At 45.9% G+C, this 22,676-nt stretch overlaps 1 long non-coding RNA gene and 1 other non-coding gene across 2 annotated transcripts; both read right to left on the bottom strand.

Moving 5' to 3' along the window:
- Nucleotides 1-5,516: 5,516 nt before the first annotated feature.
- Nucleotides 5,517-6,960, bottom strand: LOC142873775 (uncharacterized). Its single transcript, XR_012921749.1, has 3 exons — nucleotides 6,941-6,960; nucleotides 6,211-6,338; nucleotides 5,517-5,802 (listed from the first exon to the last, which is right to left on the bottom strand). It is a non-coding gene; the product is annotated as an uncharacterized LOC142873775 (long non-coding RNA).
- Nucleotides 6,961-13,351: 6,391 nt separating this feature from the next.
- Nucleotides 13,352-13,470, bottom strand: LOC142873807 (5S ribosomal RNA). Its single transcript, XR_012921780.1, has one exon. It is a non-coding gene; the product is annotated as a 5S ribosomal RNA (ribosomal RNA).
- Between the last annotated feature and the right edge of the window lie 9,206 nt (nucleotides 13,471-22,676).

The raw sequence follows: 22,676 nt of genomic DNA, 5'->3' as shown, positions 1-22,676 counted from the left end.
ATCTTCTTGCATGTCTTTATTATGGCTGTGGACTGAATGTGTTCCCCTTCCCCCAAAATTTGTATGTTAAAATCCTATTCCCCGATATGATGGTATTTGTAGATGGGGCCTTTGGGAGGTAATTGTATTTAGATGAGGTCATGAGGGTGGAGTCCCCATTGATGGGATTAGTATCCCTATGATGTTTAGGCCACCCAGTCTACAATATTCTGTTATAGCAGACAATTATTATCAAACACCTTTTGAGTACTTATTCTGTGTCATATGTTATGTTAGGCCCCAAAATAAGCAAGTTAGGCAGATCTAAGACCCGATCCCTGTCCTCAAAGAAAATTATAGTTGCATTAAGAATTACATATGAGGCTGGGCATAGTGGCTTAAGCCTGTATTCCCAGCACTTTGGGAGGCTGAGGAAGGAGATCACTTGAGGCCAGGAGAGGCCACGAGTTTAAGACCAGCCTGAGCAACATAGACCCCATCTCTACAAAAAATCTTAAAAATTAGCTGGGCGTGGTGAGGCATGCCTATAGCTCCAGCTACTTGGGAGGCTGAGGCAGGAGGATCACTTGAGCCCATGAGTTTGAGGCTGCAGTGAGCTCTGATGATGTCTCTGCACTCTACTGAGGAAACAGAGTGAGACCTTGTCCGAAAAAAAAGAACTACATAGGAATACGTGTACATGTTATTTTTGTCTGTGAAGTCCTCCTCCCCACTCCTACTGAGCATAACATCCACCTTTCTTTTGGAGAACTGCTCCTCCCTCAAACACAGAGTTCTATGGGGAGTGGCCAGTCTGCCCACTGGCCCATCCCCCCTTCCCTGGGGCGGGCAAATGTCTGCTCCCCTGGTACCCTCAGGTGCTGAGTTTCTACCTCTGGTCAACCTACTTGCCACTCTTTGCCCCACCGTAAGTCCAGGCTTCTGACACTTTTGTTCACACTTGCACAAATAGAGATTGACCATGATCATAACAGAAATTTTCATTTAAATTTTAATTAGTTATTCAGAAGCTCCGAGTCCTACCCTTCCTGGCGTAGACCTCAAAACTGTGTCCGTATACAGCAGAGTGCCCCACAACAGAGATTGACCATAATCATAACAATATTTTTCATTTAAATTTTAACCAGTTATTGAGAAGCTCCATGTCCCAGTCTTCCTGGTGTAGCCATCAAAACTGTGTCCCTATACAACAGAGTGCCCCACTTTGTTATTAATAAAATTGTAGAGACCTCTCTCTTGACCAGTCCAACTTCTGGGTATTCACTAAGAGACTGAATATACAAACAGACAATGGCTAGACCATATACAACAATAGAACTCGGACCCACAATCTGCTACAACCAGTCTAGGAAGCCAAACCACAACCTCTGCAGCAATCTGCCCAAAGCGGCCAGTACTTAATAACTACCAGCTTCCTGGCTACTTTGCTGCTGCTTCCAATTTACGACCAGCCAGAGAAAGCCAAATAGGCTCCCAGTCACATGGGCTGCCCTGCTTCTAGTTAGCCACTTGCAGTGTCCCCCACCAACTGCTTCCAATCAGGGCACACCAGGAGCCTTTCATTTTTCCACTATGAAGCTTTCCCACTCCTCTGCCTGCCTTTGAGTCTCTGCCAAACACAAGGGGCGGGTGGCCGACTCCTTTTGCACAGCAAGCCCTGAATAGCCTTTGTTTGTTCTCATCTGGGTGGTCTTTATTCCCACATGGTTTTAGTTTTAACTGGTCCTTAGGTCTTTCTGTTGATGTCCTGACCGCCCCTGCCTTCAGCCAACCTTCACCACACTCTGAGACCTGCCCACCAGCCTCAGATCTGTACCTGTCCAGCAAGCATCAGTCTTTCCCTGCAGTGACTCATCAGTTTCCTGATCAGGCCACTCCATTCCACAGCAGGGGAGACCTCCAATCACTGCCAAGACACCCACAGAGCCTCATTTTAGCCCTAGTACTGGGGAAGTGGTTGCCATGGTGATGGATGCAGTAGGCAGAGGCAGGAGGGGCGAGTGGCTCCCAGCAGCGGAAACCCACGCCAGGAGGGGCCAGGCCTTGTGCTTGTTCTGTGCTGCTGGAAGCCCCCCAGCCCCCATACCCCACCTCCAAGAGCAAAATGGGAGCTGGGAGTGGGAATTGTACAGAGGCCATCACTCTTGGGTCCTTGATTTAGCACATCCCCCACGTCGGCTGCTAATGGTTGGCGTCACTTGGTTGTGCAGCTTAGACTGTGTTGCTTAGCAACAAAATAACAAACAAGGTTCATCGAATCTCTATTGATGGATGCAGTCTCAGTGCTGTATGCCAAGGTGGGGGTGGGGATAAACCTTTTTAAATGGAGGATTAACACATTCAGGAAAAAGTGCACAAAATGTAAGTGCACATCTTGATAAATTGAAAACAATACCCAGATTAAGATATAGAAGGCCACCAAATTCCCACTCCCTGTGCAGATGGATATGAGTTTTGTCACCATTCATTTGTTCCGCATGTGTTTGAGCTTTACATGAATAGATGCATATAGTGTGGACATAATTGACTTTGCTCATCACTAAGTCGGTGAGATTCTTCTATGTTGTGTGTGTGGTAGGGGGAGAAGAGGGTGCTTTTGAGCACCATCCCAGTGACCCCAGCACCAGGACTGGTAGAACAGACCTTCATCAGCCTCCTGGCTTCTCTGCCTCCCCTTTGCCATTGGAACTCCTTGGATGGATGCCCACCTGAACCAAACCCATGCCCACCTTGTGTCCTGGGATCTGGCTCATCTCTGCATTCCTTTCCAATAGCTCCCAGCCTCTTTTTGGCCCACCAGTGAGGCTGGGACCCTGCATCTCTTGTTCCTATCCCTTCTGCCTTAGGAGATCCCAAAGCCCTGTCTGCCAAGACAGCTCACTGCATCTTGACCCTAAGGCATGAGACACTATATTTCTTCCAGAGAGTGTCCCATTTCAGCTAGTTGACCCTCTTTGTATTTTTTAAACTGTTTATTTTGAAATAATTTTAGGCTTATAATAATGCCACAACAATAGTATTAAACAAATTCCCACGAACATTTCACCCACGTTCCCCAAATGCTCATATTTTGCCACATTTGCTTCATCATCACTCTAACCATACATACTTGTATGTATTGATTTTTCTAAACCATTTAGGAGTAGATTGTAGACATGATGCCTTGTTACCCTTAAATACTTCAGTGTGTTTCTTAAACACACACATATACACAGCAAACATTTTCTTACATAACCACAGTACATTTATCAAAATGAGGAAATTAACTTTGGCACACCATTATTATATAATCTACAGACCTTAAGCAAATTTTGTCATCTGTTAATGTCGATTTATTTGAAAGTTGTGATTTTTGAAAAAATATTTTTATTGTAATAAAATGTAACTTAAGATGTACCATTTTAACAATTATTAAATGCACAATTTGTGGCATTAATTGCATTCACAATGCTATGCAACCTTCATAGCTATCCATCTCTAACACTTCCTCTTCATCCCAAATCTAAACTCTGGACACATCAAACTCTAACTTCCCATTTCCCCTCCTCCTAGCTTCCAGTAACCACTATTCTTCTACTTTCTGTCGCTATGAGTTTGACTAATCTTGATACCTCATATAAATGAAATCACACAATATTTGTCCTTTTGTGACTAGATCATTTCACTTTGCATAATGTCCTCAAGGTCCATCTATATCATAGTATGACTAATATGCTTGATAATGAAAGAAAACCCCAATTTTTTTGTGGTCCAAGTATCCAGAATTCATACTGCATTTAGTTGTCAAGCGTCTTTAGTCCCCTTTAATAAGGATCAGTTCCTTAGCCTTTCTTTGTCGTTCATGACACTGACATTTCTGTAGGATATCGGCCAGTTATTTTGTAAGACATTCCTCAATTTGATTTGTTTGGTATTTCCTCACAATTGAATTCAGGTTATGCCTTTTGGCAAGAGCAGCACAGAAAGGACTCTTGTGCCCTTCTGTTGCAGCATGCCAGAAGCACATGTCTATTTGTGTAGTTACTGGTGATGTTAACTGGGCTTGCGTAGTTAAGGTTTGTCAGGTTTCTCCACTATAAAGTTACTATTTTCTCCTTTGTGGCTAGTAAGTATCTCCCTGTGAGGAGATAGTTTGAGACCCTATACAAATCCTGTTTCTCAAACTTTCTTCACCATTTAGCATTCATTGACTGTTCTCCCCAACACAATTATTACTATGGTGGTTCCAATGGCATTTTCTCACCCAGATATTTCTTCTACATTTGTTAGTTGCTATTTTACCATAAGGAAGAGCTTTCCCTTCTCCTCATTTATTTATTTTTTCATTTCTGTAACGGTATCAGTATGTACTCCTGGAGTCTTACTTTAGACTGATTATAATAAAGTAAGAAGGGTTATAATTCAATACTATCGTCATTGTTGCTCAAACGATCCCAGATTTGGCCAATGAGAGTCCCTTCTCGCTTCCTTTCATTTGTCTTTTTGACAAGTTCCTATCACTCCTTGAGCACTTCCTCAGTGTCTGCCAGAATAATATGCTCTGGGTTCATCCAGGTCCTTTCCTACATTAACCCTGAATTTGCCATTTCTCCAGAGAGCCCTGATTCCTTTCAGCGGACAATGGTATTTGGAAATCCAGATGAGCTTTGAGGCCACCTTAGCCAGTGGAATCATTGGGGTATCTCTGTGGGAATACACCAGCCTTAGCTATGTAGCATTTTGCCCTTTATTTTATTTATTTATTTATGTTTGAGACAGAGTCTCACTCTGTTGCCCAGGCTAGAGTGCTGTGGCATCAGCCTAGCTCACAGCAACCTCAAACTCCTGGGCTCAAGCGATCCTCCTGCTTCAGCCTCCCGAGTAGCTGGGACTGCAGGCATGCACCACCATGCCCAGCTAATTTTTTCTATATATTTTTAGCTGTCCAACTAACTTCTTTCTATTTTTGGTAGAGACAGGATCTCCCTCTTGCTCAGGTTGGTTTCGAACTCCTGAGCTCAAATGATCCACCCGCCTCGGCCTCCCAGAGTCCTAGGATTACAGGTGTGAGCCACTGCCACTGTGCCTGGCCACATTTCGCCCTTTACAAATGCATCATATATCAGTTCTGCTAATCAGACTGCTAAATTATATATATTAAAAACCATGAGTTATGGCCGGACGAGGTGGCTCATGCCTGTAATCCTAGCACTCTGGGAGGCCGAGGCAGGCGGTTTGCTCAAGGTCAGGAGTTCGAAATCAGCCTGAGCAAGAGTGAGACCCCGTCTCTACTATAAAGAGAAAGAAATTAATTGGCCAACTAATATATGTAGAAAAATTAGCCGGGCATGGTGGCGCATGCCTGTAGTCCCAGCTACCCGGGAGGCTGAGGCAGCAGGATTGCTTGAGCCCAGGAGTTTGAGGTTGCTGTGAGCTAGGCTGACGCCACAGCACTCACTCTAGCCTGGACAACAAAGTGAGACTCTGTCTCAAAAAAAAAACCAAAAAACAAAAACCCATGAGTTCATTCTGGGAGCTGGATTACAAGTGATTTATTTTCCTTATTTTTTAAAAACACATGTGTTTATCTATTTGTTTCCTATTGCTACTATACATTACCACGGATTTAGTGTCTAAAAACAACACAAATTATTCTCCTAGGGTTCTGGAAGTCAGAAGTCTGAAATGGGCTTCACTGGGCTGAAACCAAGGTATTTACAGGACTGGGTTCCATCTCAGGGCCTCGTGGGAAGGATCTGTCTTCTCGCCTTCTCCGCCTCCTGGTAGCTGCCCGCACTCCCTGACCCGCTCCCCTTCCTCCACCTGCAAAGCAAACAGGTAGCTGCGACCTCCGCCCGGTCTCCTCGTCCCCGCCCCCCTGCCTTCTCTGTCATTCCTGCACAATGCATTCGCTCTGACGAACCAGGATCATCCCCCATCTAAAAATCCTTAATCAAGTCTTCAAAGTCCTTCCACATTTTTTTGGGGGGGAGCATATTTTCCAGATTCTGGAAATTAAAAAGTGGACATCTTTGGAGGGCCATTATTCTACTTATTGCGATGTAGTTTATGTATTTTTAAATAAATAACGTAAATTATTTTTGGAATACAAAAACAAAACAAGAGCCGTAAGAAAGAGGGCCCAGGACGACGGCACACCCGTGCTGGCGTCCCCCAGCTCCGGAGGGCGCTGCCGCCCGCCCGCCCGCCCGAGGGCAGCTGAGGGGGCACCTGGCGGGGCGGCGGAGCCATCCCCAAGGCGAGGCCCCCGGGTGCGACCGTGCTCCTCTCCCTGGCTCTGCGTTGCGAGTCCTCCAGCTGGCATGAGATTTAGAAGGACACCAGGACACGGCGCGGAGCTGCGGACGCGGTTTCATTGGAGTAGACGAGTTGCGGGCGCGCGGTGCGCGGCGGCGCCCACTCAGCGCGTCTGTGCACCGCGGTCCACGCCCGGGCCGCCCCTCGCCCGCGCCGCCCCTCGCCCGCGCCGCCCCTCGCCCGCGCCGCGCCCGCCTGCCGCCCCTCGCCCGGGCCGCGCCCGCCTGCCACCTCGCCCGGGCCGCCCCTCGCCCGCGCCGCCCCTCGCCCGCGCCGCCCCTCGCCCGCGCCGCGCCCGCCTGCCGCCCCTCGCCCGGGCCGCGCCCGCCTGCCACCTCGCCGCCGCCGGGGCCACCCCTCGCCGGGGCTGCGCCCGCCTGCCACCCCTCGCCCGGGCCGCGCCCGCCTGCCACCTCGCCGCCGCCGGGGCCACCCCTCGCCGGGGCTGCGCCCGCCTGCCACCCCTCGCCCGGGCCGCCCCTCGCCCGGGCCGCGCCCGCCTGCCACCTCGCCGCCGGGGCCACCCCTCGCCGGGGCTGCGCCCGCCTGCCACCCCTCGCCCGGGCCGCCCCTCGCCGGGGCTGCGCCCGCCTGCCACCCCTCGCCCGGGCCGCCCCTCGCCCGGGCCGCGCCCGCCTGCCACCTCGCCGCCGCGAGTCCGCGCTCTCCCAGCTCTCCCGCGTCCCCACCCCCTGCTGCTGACGCTCCAGTTTCCTTCCCTCCCTAGTACAAATATTGTCGTTTCCCGAACCTTCCACCCCACCGCCACCCCCTGCCGTCCCTTTCATTCTGAGCCAATCTCGGTCTGGGGTCTGGGGCAGTCGGGACGCTTTCCTGCCGACTCGGCGCCCCACATTTGTGCACCCTGTTTCCCTCCCAGCTCTCCCCACCCGCTATCTCTGGTAGCCCTTGGGGAGCATCCTGCCCACCCAGGACGCAGCCCTTCTTGTCCCCACGGACCGGGAGACGCCTGCCTGTACGTCGCTTCTTCTCCCCCACCCCAGCCAAAGGTCAACAGCCACCCCTGAGGGACAAAATCCAGATGGCCGAGCGGGTGGGGCCGCCATCCGTGCCCTCCAGAAAGCCCTGTTCCGGCTTGGGGTCCAGACGTTTGGTTTCAGGGTCTCCTGGTGCAGCTGAGTGCCCTGGCGCCAAGAACTTGGGAATGTCAGCCTTTCTAGGACTGCAGCCCCAGGGAGGCTGGGCAGGGTGCAGGACCCCAGCCGCTGGGCCTCCAGGCTTCTGCCCCAGAGGGTCCGCAGGCCCGCCTCCCAGGACTTGTTTCACAGTGCTTTCCTTGTGCTTAGAACAAAAATGATATACAACCCCCTAAGGCTGAGAACTGTCCAACAGTCTCAAAGTCTGATTACATGTAGCTCACATGCCATACCATTCATCCATCTGAAGGGCTGATTAAGCGAGTTAGTTTAGTCACACTGTTTTGCAACCATGACCACAATCCAGTTCGGAACCACCTTCTCTGCGTTAAAAGAAAGCCACGCCCATTAACAGTCACTCCGTAATCCTCCTCTGTTACCCAGCCCTTGGCAACCACTAATCTGCTCTCTTTCTGGACATTTCATAAAATGAAATTATATAATATGTGATCTTTTGTAACTTGTGTCTTTCACTTAGCACTTTCAAGTTTCATCTGTGTTGTAGCAGCAATCAGTACTTCATTCCTTTTTATTGTCAAGTAATATTCCATTGTATGGACATACCACCTTTTATTTATCCCTTCATCAGTTGATGAACATTTGGGTTGCTTCCACTTTTTGGCTGTTATGAATAATGCTGCTGTGAGCATTTGTGTGTAAACTTTGGTATGGACACGTTTTCAGTTCTTTTGGCTGTATACCTTGGAGTGATTACTGGGCCATGTATGGTAACTCTAAGTCTAATATTTTGAGGAACTGTCGAAGATCCAATTTTAGATATTTTGGGAAGAGGGAGGTGGGGCCAGTTCAAAAAGCAATTGCATAGATCTGCAGTGGCACTGGATAAATGAGCTCTCAGGTGTTTACTGAGAATCTTCTATGCAGAGACCTCCTCACTATACTGAAAGGAACAAGAGAGAGCCCAGGGAGGGTTCTGTCCGCTGAGAACGTCCTCCTCTTAGTGGGGAGGCAGACATTCCAACTCCCAGCTCTAACCCATTGCAGATGTCCTAACACAGTGCAGAAACCCACAGGAACATCCAGCAGAGGCTGGTTGGGCTGGGGGCTCTGGGGAGGCCCTGGGGAGGAGCTTTACAGCTGAAATAATATTTGTGTCCACCTCCAAGAGACTTTATGTTTTGGCAGCTAGTTGGATAAGAGCCTTCTGGGAGGAAAGAACAACTCGGGTTAAAGCCCGGCCATGTGGGAGTGCTTGATGTATTTGGCAGTGGTTAGAGGAGGAGGAGGAGGGAAGTCAAGGGAGACAAGCTTGCGAGGGTAAACTGAGGCAGAACTTCACCACCATGCTAGGGAGTTTGGATTTGAACCTATGGGCCTTGGGTGCCATTCAAGGACTTGAGGTTGGGCAGGATGGTCAGCTCATGTCCTGGAGCCGTGGCCTTGGAGGTGGAAAGTCAAGGAAGGCTGAAGATGGGTCTGGGGGGAGGCTGCCACCAGGAGAGAGAGACCACGAAGAGCTGGGAACAGGTCTGCGAGTGAGGGTAAGAAAGAGGGGAGGGCACAGATCAGAATGTCCACAGGGCTACATAGAAGGTGGAGGTAGTGAGGGAGTAGGGAAAGCCACAATGATTCATAAAGGTTTCAGTTGGTTTTTTCCAGGGAGAAAAAATAGCACTGTCTTTGATATTTATAGCATATACAGCCCCTAAATGCTTCAGCAGCATGATTGTTTCACCCAGTTGAGTTCCAAGAAATTAGATCCAGAAGAAAACTCAGAACTTGTCAAGAGGTTTGCAAGTTCTTTGCAAGTGCTTTGGGACAAAGCCTTTGCTCTCTGTCCTGACAGGGGCACCCATCCTGTAGTGGCTGCCCAGGAGGGTGTCTTCTGTGGCACACGCACCCCCAGCAACACATTTGCAAACCTCTCTGGACTCCTCTCAATGGCAATTTAAAGCCCACCTTGGTGTAAGCAGAAGCGTGGAAAAGGAAACCTTTGTCTCTGGAAACCGTCCTTTTTCTTTCTCCTTTCCTCATTTCTCTGTTTCAGTGTTTCCTCTCGCTATTTCCCTCTTCCTCTGGAAGTAACCAAAGCTCTCCAGCAGCCCTGGAGTTCCTGAAGGACCCGTTCCCAGGGTGCATTGTGCCTTCTGTGGCATCAAGGCCCTGAGCTGAGGCACAGGCTGGGGCTTACAGAAAGGGGCCCTGACTGAAGGGGCCCATGCCCCCCTCCCCCCTCGAGTAAGAGCTTCAAGCGTGTCCATCCCCCAAACGTTGCCCATCTTACTTGTTTGGTTGTATACACCCATCCCCTCCTCCCCCCTCCCACCCACCCAACACCCGATAAATGTTACTCCTATATGTCCACTTAGGTGTTGATCCGTTAATACCAATTTGCTGGTGAGTACATGTGGTGCTGGTTTGTCCATTCTTGAGATACTTCACTTAGCAGAATGGGCGAGGAAAAACATTTCTGAAGGACGGACGGAGGCTGAGAATCTGGTCTGGACCTGCAGAGTGGCAAGTCAGGGAGTACTGTCAGGATGCCGAATTCAATCCCCTTCTTATGCCCCTAAGCTTCATTACTCACCTACGTGTCCCTGGGTGTCAAGTTCATGGTCAGGGAGAACGGCTAGTTCAAAGGATTTGAAGTGGGAAAGAGCATGAAGAATTTGGCAAGGGTGAATAATTGGGGCAGGTGTGTGGGCAGTTTCCTGACCTTGATATTTCTGCATGGCACTTCCTCCCCAAGGATTTCTTGGAATTCGCAAAGTCTGCAGAGGTGGTCAGATGTCAGCATGGCACTGGTCCCTATCCAAGCATTGCTCCTTATTGCCAGAGTGTGACAGGTTTAGCAGCCTGTGGTGACAGGGGGCCAAGTGTCAGCTGCATGTGCAAGGATTATCCTGGTCTTTCTCTGTGTCTTCTGCCCCAGAAACCTAACCATGCTCTAGCTCTAATTCACATTTATGTTCAGATTTGCCCATATCCTCTTGGGAGACGGGCGTGTTCATAATTCTACAACATTGTGAAATGTTTAGATATCAGGAAACCAAAGAGAGTTGACCGACAGGTAGAGAATAATAATGCATTTTAAAATAGCTACATGGATTCTGTGTTACATTTCTTAGTTGATGGTTAAAATCCCTCATTAAAACCAGTGGGTCAGGTTTCTCTTACTCATCTATAAGTCATTTCTGATCGTTTTAAAATAAGAATTAACTGTATTAAAGCTGGCCTGAATGTGAGCTTCTGACCCAAAATATGTCTTTGTCCTAATTACATCCAGTTTACAAGTTCAGAGCCAAGATCTAACTTAATCAATGTTTATATCTGCTTTAAACATCATTAACAATAGTGTGTTAGATTGCTACAATCATGGCCTCCAATGGATAGTGTCCCTGTGTCCTCACTCCTTTGCAGTGTGACTTTGCTGCTTCTCCCTAAATGAAGAGGTGGGACATACTTCTCTACCCCTTGACTCTGGGATGGCCTCATGACTTGCTTTAACCCATAAGATGCAGCTGACGTGATGTCGTATAACCTCTGGAAATAGGTCTAAAGAGGATTTGTAAATTCCATTTTCAATCTCTTGGAACACCTAGGGTCCACCTGGTGAGAGAAGCTCCCTCACAGCGGTACCAAGGCCCCAGACCTGTGCACGGGGCCAGCTAGACCCTCCAGCCTCAGTGAGCCCTGGAGAAACCAGCAGAACCAGGAGAAACAATACGTTGTTGTTTTAAGCCACTAAGTTTTAGGGATGTTTGTTCTGCAGCAAATAGATAACAAATACAAACAGCATCCTAAACAGTGACAGAATGGAGTCTTTTTTCTATAAAAATAGACTTCCTCTCTTAAAAGAGATGGGACATTTGCAAACTTTCCAGAGTGATAGGGTAGAATCTTCACCTTTGAAATAAGAAAGCAAAGTTTTTCAGGATAACCTATAAATTTAAATTTGAATGCCAAAATCTAATAATATTCACCCACTTCAAACACCTGAGGAGTTTTACCATTGAGACTAAAAGCTGGTCAGGGAGGAAAGGAAAAGAGATTGAAAAGGGTTTGGCCATTGCTTTTCATCCTACACTCACTAGTGCTTTGCTTGCTTCCAACTCGGAAGAATTTCAATCTGGCCTCTTTTGTATTTCCCTGCTTTTTGCATTAGCAAAACTGTGCTCTCTCCTTTTGCTCTCTTTTGATGGGGACACTTTGTTCATTGTGGCTCTCTTTGCACCAGTAGACATTTGCTGTTTCCAAAAGGATATAGTTTCCCTATACTTTGTGGTCTCACTCTGACATCGTGACCTTTCTTGCAAAATTTTAAATTAAAACTTATCTCTCCAAGTGAAAATTTCAGGAAGAACTTCCTTGCTGTTTTTAGTAGGAAAGAAACCACATGATTGGATAATAGTTCTTTCATGGGTTTCTCGTGAAATTAAAGAATTTGATAACAGAATTTATTCCCTTGTTTGCCAAAATTTGGGGCAGCAAATACCTAGAGAAAAAAAAGTGAGTCAAGGAATTACTGTCTATACCTTAAAATATTGGTCTCTTTATAATATATTTCACATTATTTTAATTTACATACCATAAGATAGACTTTTCATTATGGTGTGCAAGTCTGTGAGTTTTAACATATGTTTAGATATGTGTATCCACCCCCACAATCAGGACACAGAACAATTTCACCCTCCCCCAGAAAACTTCCTTGTGTGCCCCTTTGTCGTGAAACCCTCCCCAACCCCCTCCTTCCCTGCCCCAGACCCTCACCACCTCGGGTCTGTTCCCGTTCCTACCTTTCAGAGTGTCACAAATGTAAAAGTAGCACAAATGTGATAATTCATTTATTGAGTGTTTGCCAAGTACCAGGCATTGTTCTAAGCACTTGCATGGAATTTATTCTGTGAGTCGCATCATTTAATGCTCAAGACAGCCCCTAAGCAGTAGACACGGTTTCCACCCGCTTTGACAGTTGAGCAGAGGAACCAGCAGCGGTCTGCTGGCCTGTGTTGTGTGGTGGTCAGCTAGCACCCTCTCTGAGAAAAGACAACTCAAAAAAGAAAACCCCAAAGGAACTGCTGGAAATCAACAATTATTTATTATGACGGATCTACAGGCCAGGTGATGATCTAGGCTGGCCTTGGCTGGACGGTCCTGCTTGAGGGGATGAAGCTATCTGGCAGGGGCGCAGGTTTGGGGAGGGCAGCTGTCAGGGGGAAGCTCTCCTGTGGTCGCTGCAGAAGCACAGGAAGGCAGGCAGGCCCAAACACCGGCGCTTTAAGCCCCTGCCTGTGTCACATGCAGTGACATCCTACTGGCCAAAGCAAGTCACATGGCTGGGCGCAGCGTCAGTACAGTGGGGAAAGTACTCCTCTTACGGGAATCAGGTGGGCAGGAGAGGGTTTTTGAAGAATAATCTACTCTAGCATGTTGCATCAGACTTTCAGTAATGGAAGCAAGTGGTCAAACTCAACACCACTCATAGGAGAACATCTAACATTATGTGCCTCCTGTCACATACTATGACATGGTGTTCTTCAAACAACCCATAAAACTCTCCACAAAAATGTTTAACCTGAAACTCATCAAGCCTCTAAACTTAACTTCTATTAATCGTTCAAGAAGATTTGGTAGAGCAGTGAGTTAAATGGACACTGTATCAGTTATATATTGCTGAGTAACAAATTACCCCAAAACTTAAAAATAACAATAAACAATATCTTACAAGGAGGCCCAAAAGAAAGCACGGAGAAAGCCACATGGTTTTTAGGATCTGGTCACAGAAGGCACAAGCTTTCACTTTTGCCACATTCTACTTGTTAGAAGAGAGACACTAAGTACAGCCCACACTCAAGGGGAAAGTTCCATCTTTTAAATGAGGGACAATCAAAGCATTTGTGGACATATTTAAAATCACTATTGGGTTTTTTTTTTTGAGCCTACAGCACCCAGTATTCCCAGGTGGTCTCCCATCCAAGTACTAACCAGGCCCGACCCTGCTTAGCTTCCGAGATCAGATGAGATCGGGTGTGTTCAGGGTGGTAGGGCCGTAGACTATTGAGGTTATTTTAGGTTAAAAAAGACTATAGAGATTTAAAAAAAAGCAATGTGTGAATCCTGATTGGATCCTGGATTTTATAAAAAGCCATAAAAGTCATTTGGGGGACCATTCGGGAAATCTGAATATGAAATAAATATTAGATCATATTAGAGAATTATTGATAATTTTTGTAGGTGTGACAGTGGCCTTGTGATGTTGAAGAAGGTTTTATTCTCAGAGGAGGCAGAGGAGTAGTACAATGACAGGATGTCTGCAACTTATTTTCACACAGGTCCTAAAAAAGAGAGGCAAAGCAAATGAAGCAAAATGCCGACATTTCTTAAGTCTCGGGGAGAGTACACACACAGTCACTGTACTGAATTTTGACTTTTTCATACTTTCAAATTTTTAAAAAATAAAAGTAGAGAAATATATTATGATATTTGGGGTCAAATTTGGTATGCGGTTCTCAAATTCAAGGCTGAGGAATTAGGTTGTTATTTTTGGTTAGCCCATAAAGAGAGTGAGAACTTCTACTTTTAAGTTAATGTTCTTCTTTTATCTAATATTCCTGACAAGTGGGTCAACCCACATTAGCTTCAGGAAACTCTCTTCCTGAATGAGACACAAGAAGAAATGCCCCGAATTATCTGCATGACTGCCTCTGCTAAACCAGGCAAAGAAGCCACCTTGAAGGCATTGAAAGAGGAGAGAACAAATCAGAAATGAATGTTGCTGGCCAAGGTGGCTCACACCTATAATCCTAGCACCTTGGGAGGCCAAGGCAGGAGGATGGCTTGAGACCAGGAGTTGAGACCAGCCTGAGCAACATAGTGAGACCCAATATTTACAAAAAAAAAAGAAAGAAAAAAGAAAGAAGAAAGAAAAGAAGAAAGAAAGAAAGAAAGAAAGAAAGAGAAAGAAAGAAAGAAAGAAAGAAAGAAAGAAAAAGAAAGAAAGAAAGAAAGAAAGAAAGAAAGAAAGAAAGAAAGAAAGAAAGAAAGAAAGAAAGAAAGAAAGAAAGTTGGTTGGCTGGGTCTAGTGGTGCATACCTGTAGTCCCAGCTATCCTGGAGGCTGGGGTAGGAGGATCACTGGAGCTCAGGAGTTCAAGGCTACAGTGAGCTATGATGATACCATTGCATTCTAACCCAGGCAACAGAGAGAGAGACCCTGTCTTTTAAAAAGGAAAAGAGAGAGAGAAATGAATGTCAAGCAGAAAAGCCAATTTTTTTTTTTTTTGAGACAGAGTCTTACTTTGATGCCCAGGCTAGAGTGAGTGCCGTGGCATCAGCCTCGCTCACAGCAACCTCAATCTCCTGAGCTCAAGTGATCCTACTGCCTCAGCCTCCCGAATAGCTGGGACTACAGGCATGTGCAACCATGCCCAGCTAAATTTTTTTGTATATTTATTTTTACTTGGTCAATTAATTTCTTTTCTTTTTTTTTTTTTTTTTTTTTGAGACAGAGTCTCACTTTGTTGCCCAGGCTAGAGTGAGTGCCCTGGCGTCAGCCTGGCTCACAGCAACCTCAATCTCCAGGGCTCAGCGATCCTACTGCCTCAGCCTCCCGAGTAGCTGGGACTACAGGCATGCACCACGATGCCCGGCTAATTTTTTGTATATATATTTTTAGTTGGTCAATTAATTTATTTCTATTTTTGGTAGAGACGGGGTCTCGCTCAGGCTGGTTTCGAACTGACCTTGAGCAATCGCCCGCCTCGGCCTCCCAAAGTGCTAGGATTACAGGCGTGAGCCACCACGCCCGGCAAATTTCTTTTTATATTTTTAGTAGAGATGGGGTCTTGCTCAGGCTGGTTTTGAACTCCTGACCTTGAGCAATCCGCCCGCCTTGGCCTCCCAGAGTGCTAGGATTACAGGCATGAGCCACCACGCCTGGGCCTAAGCCAATGTATTTACAAAGAGCAGAGCTCCAGAATCTTTAGTAAAATTCTGAGGGGAGGAGGAATGAGGTTTGAAGGTGGGGAAGGAAAGTCCCCTTTGATCCCCAGGCCGGTGTTTTAAAGAAAACTGCCACAAATCCTATCTGTCTGACACCTGAGGACTCCAGGAAGAAAAGGAGGGAGAATTGTGTTGGAGAGTCAGTCTGGTGAAGACTCAGGATTACTCCTTCAAAACCAAGCTCACACCCCCTACCTCTCAGAACCCATAGGAATCTTAAGTATTATAATTTGAGGCAAATGATTAAAATGAATAAATTAATGAAATATTATTTCAACATTACATAATGATTGATAAATGGTACACAAAAAACATTTCATCCATTTAATAACATGTTATTTTTAACAACTAGGTATCGATTTTAAAATCACATTTAATTGAAGTCCATTGGGGGAAGCAAGCAGATAACCCCAGAATGTGGGACATTCTATAAGATAAACAACCCAGTGGGGAGACTATTTTAGAGTTTTTTAATGTTTTAGATTTTTTAGTATTAAGAAAGAATTTTAAAAAGACTTGGAAGTAGAGAAGGGATGACTTGATGTCCTAATCTTTTGATATCATGCTGGGGCACTGTTGAACATTCCCAAAGTATACGCCTTCGTTTCAAGCTATTTAAGATGGATTTTGAGATTTTACAAATCTTTGAGAGCAAATGGCCAAAACTGAGAGTGGTGCAAACCATTCTTCTCTGACAGCAATGAATATGAATTTTGCCTAGTAGAAAGAGATGCACATGATTTCAGGTTACTTACAGTTTTATTGCCTTAGAGATTGTTACATAGATTTTTAAAATCTAATTTAGCAATTTTCTACTGCCTATATGTATTCAGTCCCTCAAAGTTTCTTTGAACCAGCTCAACCATCCTGCCGCTCATTAATGAGGTAATGAAATATTTAATAATAACTTATTTTATAGGATTCTCATGTTTTGCCTTTTTGAAAATTCTACTTTGATAAGAGACTTGAAATACATAACATCAAATGCAAGATCTAGATCTCATTTGGATCCTGTTTTCCAACAAAGCGATTGTGAAGACATTGTTCATTGTTAGGGAGTTGGAGGACATTTATAAGATGACCTAGGTATTCCATGATATTAAGGAATAATTGTTAATTTTGTTAGGTGTGTTGATGACATTTGGTATGAAGGAAGAGTTGTATGTGTGTTTAAGTGGATTAGTTTAGTGTGTAACAAATTACCAGCAAATCATGGTGTTTTAAATGTCGGCTTTATTGTATTTAGATATCGGAGGGCCAACAGATCAGGAGGTGACTGCCATTGAAAAGGTAGTTTGTTGGCCAGGCGTGGTGGCTCACACCTGTAATCCTAGCTCTCTGGGAGGCCAAGGCAGGCAGATTGCTCAAGGTCAGGAGTTCGAAACCAGCCTGAGCAAGAGCGAGACCCCGTCTCTACTATAAATACAAAGAAATTAATTGGCCAACTAATATATATAGAAAGAATTAGCCAGGCATGGTGGCACATGCCTGTAGTCCCAGCTACTTGGAAGGCTGAGGCAGTAGGATGGCTTGAGCCCAGGAGTTTGAGATTTGAGGTTGCCGTGAGCTAGGCTGACGCCACTGCACTCACTCTAGCTTGGGCAACAAAGTGAGACTCTGTCTCAAAAAAAAAAAACAAAAAAAAAAAAACAAAAAAAAAGAAAAGGTAGTTTGTTACACTCACAGATACCAAGGAGAAGAGGCACACACACCACACCAACACCACCAGTGGCTTCTCGAGGATGCATCAGGGGCAGGGGTGGGGGGCGGGGGAAGTGGGCAAGAGCCTTTATTGTGGTTTCCCCGGGAAGGATCAGGCCAGGCAGGGTAAGCTGGCTGAGGATTGGCTAGTTTGCATCATGTCAGTGGGCTTTTTGTCTGGCACCTGGCCTGGGGTGAGAGTGCAGGTGGACAGCAGCCCAGAGTTTGAGAGCAGGCACAAAGCCAGTGATTGGGGCTCAGGCTCTGGATTGGTTGGTTTGCATACGAAAGGCCTGCACTATCTTTAGTACAAACAGGCCACCCCTGGCAGAGGCAGACGCTCCAGGGTGAGCAAGGCTGTCAAAGCATCAGAAACACACAGTTATTACACTTAGTGACTTAAAACAGGTTGCTTAGTTTCTGAGGGTCAGGAATCTGGGACTCAACCAGGTGGATCTGGCTCAGGGTTTCTCCAGAAATTACCAACAAGATGCTGGCCAAAGCTGCAGTCATCTGAAACCTCACCAGGGCTAGAGGATCTGTGTCCAAGATGGCCCAGCCACGGTGCTGTTGGAAAGAAGCCTTGGTTCTTCACCACGAGGCCTTCTCACAGGGGTGCAGACTTCTCCCAGAGGAAGTGGCCTGACAGGGAGAGTGAGAGAGCTAGAGAAAGATGCCATGATAAAAGCCACACTTATAAAAATAAGTTAATGCCAGATGTGGTTTATACCATTGTGTCTTAGTTCCTTTTCTGTTGCTTATATAGTAATGGAATAGCTGAAACTGAGTAATTGACAAAGAAAAAGAATTTATTTCATACAGTGATGGAGGCTAAGAATTCCAAGGAGGATAGGCCCCATGTGATGAGGACTCTTCACTGAGTTTGGAGGTGGCATAGGACAGACATCATATGGCGAGGCAGCTGAGCGTGCTAGCTCAGGTCTCTCTTCCTCATCTTGTGTAGCCACCAGTTCTCCTCCATGATAAACCATTAACCCAGTAATCCAGCAATCCATGAATGGATCAGTGCATGACCCAATCACCTCTTAAAGGTCCCATGTCAGCCGGGTGCGGTGGCTCACGCCTGTAATCCTAGCACTCTGGGAGGCTGAGGCGGGCAGATTGCTTGAGGTCAGAAGTTCAAAACCAGCCTGAGCAAGAGCGAGACCCCGTCTCTACTATAAATAGAAAGAAATTAATTGGCCAACTAATATATATAGAAAAAATTTGCCGGGCATGGTGGCGCATGCCTATAGTCCCAGCTACTGGGAGGCTGAGGCAGCAGGATTGCTTGAGCCCAGGAGTTTGAGGTTGCTGTGAGCTAGGCTGATGCCATGGCACTCACTGTAGCCTGGGCAACAAAACGAGACTCTGTCTCAAAAAAAAAAAAAAAAAAGGTCCCATGTCCCACCACATTGGGGGTTAAATTTCAACATGAGTTTTGGAGGGGACAAACATTTAAACCATAATGCAGTTATTGTTGCTGCATGCTGTCAGTCTCACAGACCAAGTGTGGTACAATGAGGGCTGGGAGTGAAAGAGGTGGGGACAATACTCAAGGGTGTGACTACCGGGCAGTCAACCTGGTCAAACTAGAAGAAGACCACAGCCCATCTTCTGGCCCCTGAAATTCATATCCTTCCCAAATGCTAAATCTAGTCAACCCCTCCCAAAATCCCCAGCCTCTCATCCTAGCATAGCATCTGTTCACCGTCCAGTGTCCTAATCTAAATCAGGTCCAAGTGTGACTGTATTTCCATAAACGCAGCCTCCAGCACAGTTCTTCTGGGAAAGTTATCTGTCCACCCCTGCCGCACCCTCCCCCACTGACCAGTCATGGACCAACCACTCTAGACACTCCTGTTCCAAAAAGGGAGGGGGAAAAGGTATCATGTGTTTGCAGTTCTATAGTAGCCTCAGCCTGCTTCCTGCCAGTAGAGTTTTGAAGGTCTAACATCTGCTTTTTGTGTTATTCTGTCTCTGTCCCTTTCAGTCCAAGCTGGTGATGTTTCTGTATAAATAATTATTTTAAAAACTTTATGGATTTTCTGTGAGTCTTATTGGAGTCTACTTCATTAGACAAATCCCATATCCACAAATCTCTTTGAGATAAGCCCTTTCCTACTCTTAGCTTCTGCAGAGGGCTGAGGGACAATGCCCCTAAGCTTTCTACCTGCACTAACCTTTGATTGAGAGAGTCTGCAAGGCACACCTTTAACCTATACAGGGCCTTTTGTCTGACTGAACAGTACTCTGAGGAGCCACCTCACATCTTTCCAAAATCTTAAAAAGATGATTTTACAGTCATACCCCAGGATTCTTCTCTGGACCACAACTATTCTGGCAGGACCCTGGATTTGATCTTTTCTTAGAAAGCATTTTTTTTACCTTTTCTTTCTTTCTCCTCCCTCCCCCCCTTCCTTCCTTCCTTTTCTCTCTTTATCGCTTTCACTCTTTCTTTCTCTCTCACTCTCTCTCCCTCCTTTCCTCTCTCTCTTCGTTTCTTCTTTTCTTTTTCTATAGAGATAGGATCTCACTGTATTGCCCAGGCTGCAGTGCAGTGGCCCCATCATAGCTCACTGAAACCTCAAACTACTCCTAGGCTCAAGTGATCCTCCCACCTCAGCTCCCCTCCCTTCCCAGTAGCTGGACTAAAGGTTGCTATCATGACCCACCGCCATTTCTTAATTGTGGCATAATTTGCCACCTGGGAAGGCTGGGCATTTTCAAAATCATTCAGTCCTAGTTCATTTTTCTTTAAAGCTCCTTCCTTTCATTGGTCTCTCTCCTCTAGCATCTTACTAGAAGCAACTAGGCAGCACTTTCAATATTCTGATTCAAAATCTCCTTGACTAGACCACCTTGTTCATTGCTTCTGTCCACATAATTGCAGGCAACAGTGTTGCCACTGTATAAAGATGCCCTGCTCCCAGTTTCTAATAGCATCTACCCGACTTTCTTGTAAGCCCTCACCTACAAACCTTAAAGACTTGAGTCTTTTATTAATAGCTTCTTCAGATAATTGAAGGTTTTCACTAACACTCCGGACAAAGCCCACAGCCCAGTTCCAGAATCACTCTCACACGTGAAGTTTTTGTCATAGCTACACCCCACTTCCAGGTATCAACATCTGTAGGAACTATCAAATGCTGTGTGACAATTTAGCCCAAATCTTAGCGGCTTAAAACAATGCACAGTTCATGAGAGCAGGGGAATCTGGAAGTGCCACAGTTGTGTGGGTCTGGTTCAGGGTCTCTCAGGAGGTTGCCATCAAGATGTTGGCTGGGCTTGTTGCAGGCATATGACATGTGACAGGGGCTAGAGGGTTCGTGTCCAAGATGGCCCAGGCACATGGCTGAAGATCAGAGACTTTCTTTGATGCACCACAGGCCTCTCCATGGGGCTACTCGAGACGTGGCAGCTGACTTACCCCTCTGCATGTGATCTGAGAAACTAGTCACACACACACACACACACACACACACACACGCACACGCACACGCACACACACACACACACACACACACACACAAAGAGAAAGGTGGGGGGGGGAGAGAAAGAGATATGGAAGTCACGGTGTCTTCTATAACCCAATGTTGGAAGAGATGTACCATCAGTATTCTGTCTTCTGTTGGCCCCACAGACCCACCATGGCACACTATGGGAGACTACATAGGGGTATGAAGTCCCAGAGGCAGGAAACATTATGAGTCATCTTGGAGGCTACCACAAAATTATTAAGGAGTGAAATGTCATGTTGTCTTTAATTACCAAAAAATATTGATGAAGCATGTATAGCAAAATATTAACAATTATATCTAGATCTGGATTGTATGGGAGAGTTTATTGAATTCTTTTTACTATTCTGTATATTTTTAAATTTCATAATAAAAAGTTTAAAAATAAAAAGCAAATTTAGGCTTACTATCTGGGGTGACAAGATGGCCTACTGGCTCAAGAACCTTCTGGAAATCAGCCCACTTTCTTCTATCCTCTGACCTGTGTTTGCCAGCAACCCCTGCCCCGTGCTGGAGATTCAGTGCTTTCCCTGCAGCTGCACCCGAGGTCTTGCTGAGTCAGCAGCACTGGCCCTTAAATGGTAACAGATGAAGTGGAATATGTTCTCTCTCAGGTATTATTTTGAGATGTTCTGAAACATACCAGCACTTTTTCTGATTTTGTTCCAACTTTCATGAGGAGCAGTCCCACGGAATACTTTTTCTGACCTTGGCTTCAAAGTCAGTGTTAATCACAGGGGGTTTGAGCAGAGCCAGCAGTTTTGTTTAACTTTGCCCTTGCCCTGTTTGTTAATTCAGCTTGGACTCATTCTGTTCTTGGAATTTAGATCTTTATTTCATAATGAAAAATAAAAACAACTTTGGAGGGGTAGCCAGCAGCAACTGCTGAGTCATAGCTCTTTAATTTACAGGGAACTCCGTGAAATCTTAGTGTTCACTTCTGCTGAGAGTTTCTATAAGAATGAAACTTTTACTTTTTTTTTTAAGAGCCTAGGTTAAATATTTACTTGTGTGTGTGATGCATTTTCCAGTGGAGTTTGGAGCTAAAATTGGTGAAGCTGAAGAGCTGCCATTTTGGGTGTTGCAAGCAGTTTGTGCATTTTAGGATGGAAGCGAGAATTTTTGTTTAGGGCAGGTCCTCAATTTGTTCTGGGTAATAACATTTTGGTGACTGCTTTTCATTATTCAGATGCTAATAAAATATCCATTATTTTGGAGGACTCCCAAGCCAGTAAAATAATTCAACTGTAGATGTTTCAGACTGGGAAGTGATAGGTCCTGTTTGAAAGAAAATTAGTATATCTCTAGCAGGATAATACTGTCTTACTCAGTTTCAGCTGCTATGACAAAAACATAGACCAAGAGACTTAATAAACATTTATTTCTTACAGTTCTAAAGGCTGGGAGTCTGAGATCAGGGTGCCAGGAGGATTGGGTTCTTGCTGAGGGCCCTTTTCCTGGTTTACAGATGAGGAAGCTACATATCTCTTCTTAGAAGGGCACTAATCCCATTCACGACCTCCACCTTCATGACCCAAGCACTTCCCAAAGGTCCCACCTCCTGCCACCATCACATTGGGGGTTAGGATTTCAACATGTAAATTTTGGGGGGGTACCAACATTCAGTCCACAACATCTTTGCAGTGGGGAGGACAAGAAGTGAGTCCACCGTGGTGTGATGGCTGGGTAACGTGCCTACTTGGCCAGGCTGAGCTGTATTTCCTAGAATTCCCTTTTCTTGTGTGTTCCCACTTTGGGTCCCTTTTGAAGGATGTGCTTCTGCAGGCAGTTGAAGTCGTTATCATAACCTTGGTCAGGTGACCAAAATATGGGGGAGCAGGGCATGTATGAAACTAACATAATCAAACTAACATAATCAAAAGTCGGAATCTGTTTAAAGGGAGTTTATTCAAGCCCAAAGTTTGAGTATGAGCCTCCTGGGAAGCACAGATTCCAAAGAGGGGAGTCAGTGTTCCAAAGGGCAGAAGTTAGGGATAGTGTATATAGACAAGGTTTAGGGAGGCTTAACAGAGTTTCGACAC

Source organism: Microcebus murinus, chromosome 11 (assembly GCF_040939455.1).
Source record: "Microcebus murinus isolate Inina chromosome 11, M.murinus_Inina_mat1.0, whole genome shotgun sequence".
In the NCBI taxonomy this organism is placed as follows: Eukaryota; Metazoa; Chordata; class Mammalia; order Primates; family Cheirogaleidae; genus Microcebus; species Microcebus murinus.
Note: the sequence above shows the minus strand (reverse complement) of the source record. Positions and strands in the feature narration are given on the sequence as shown.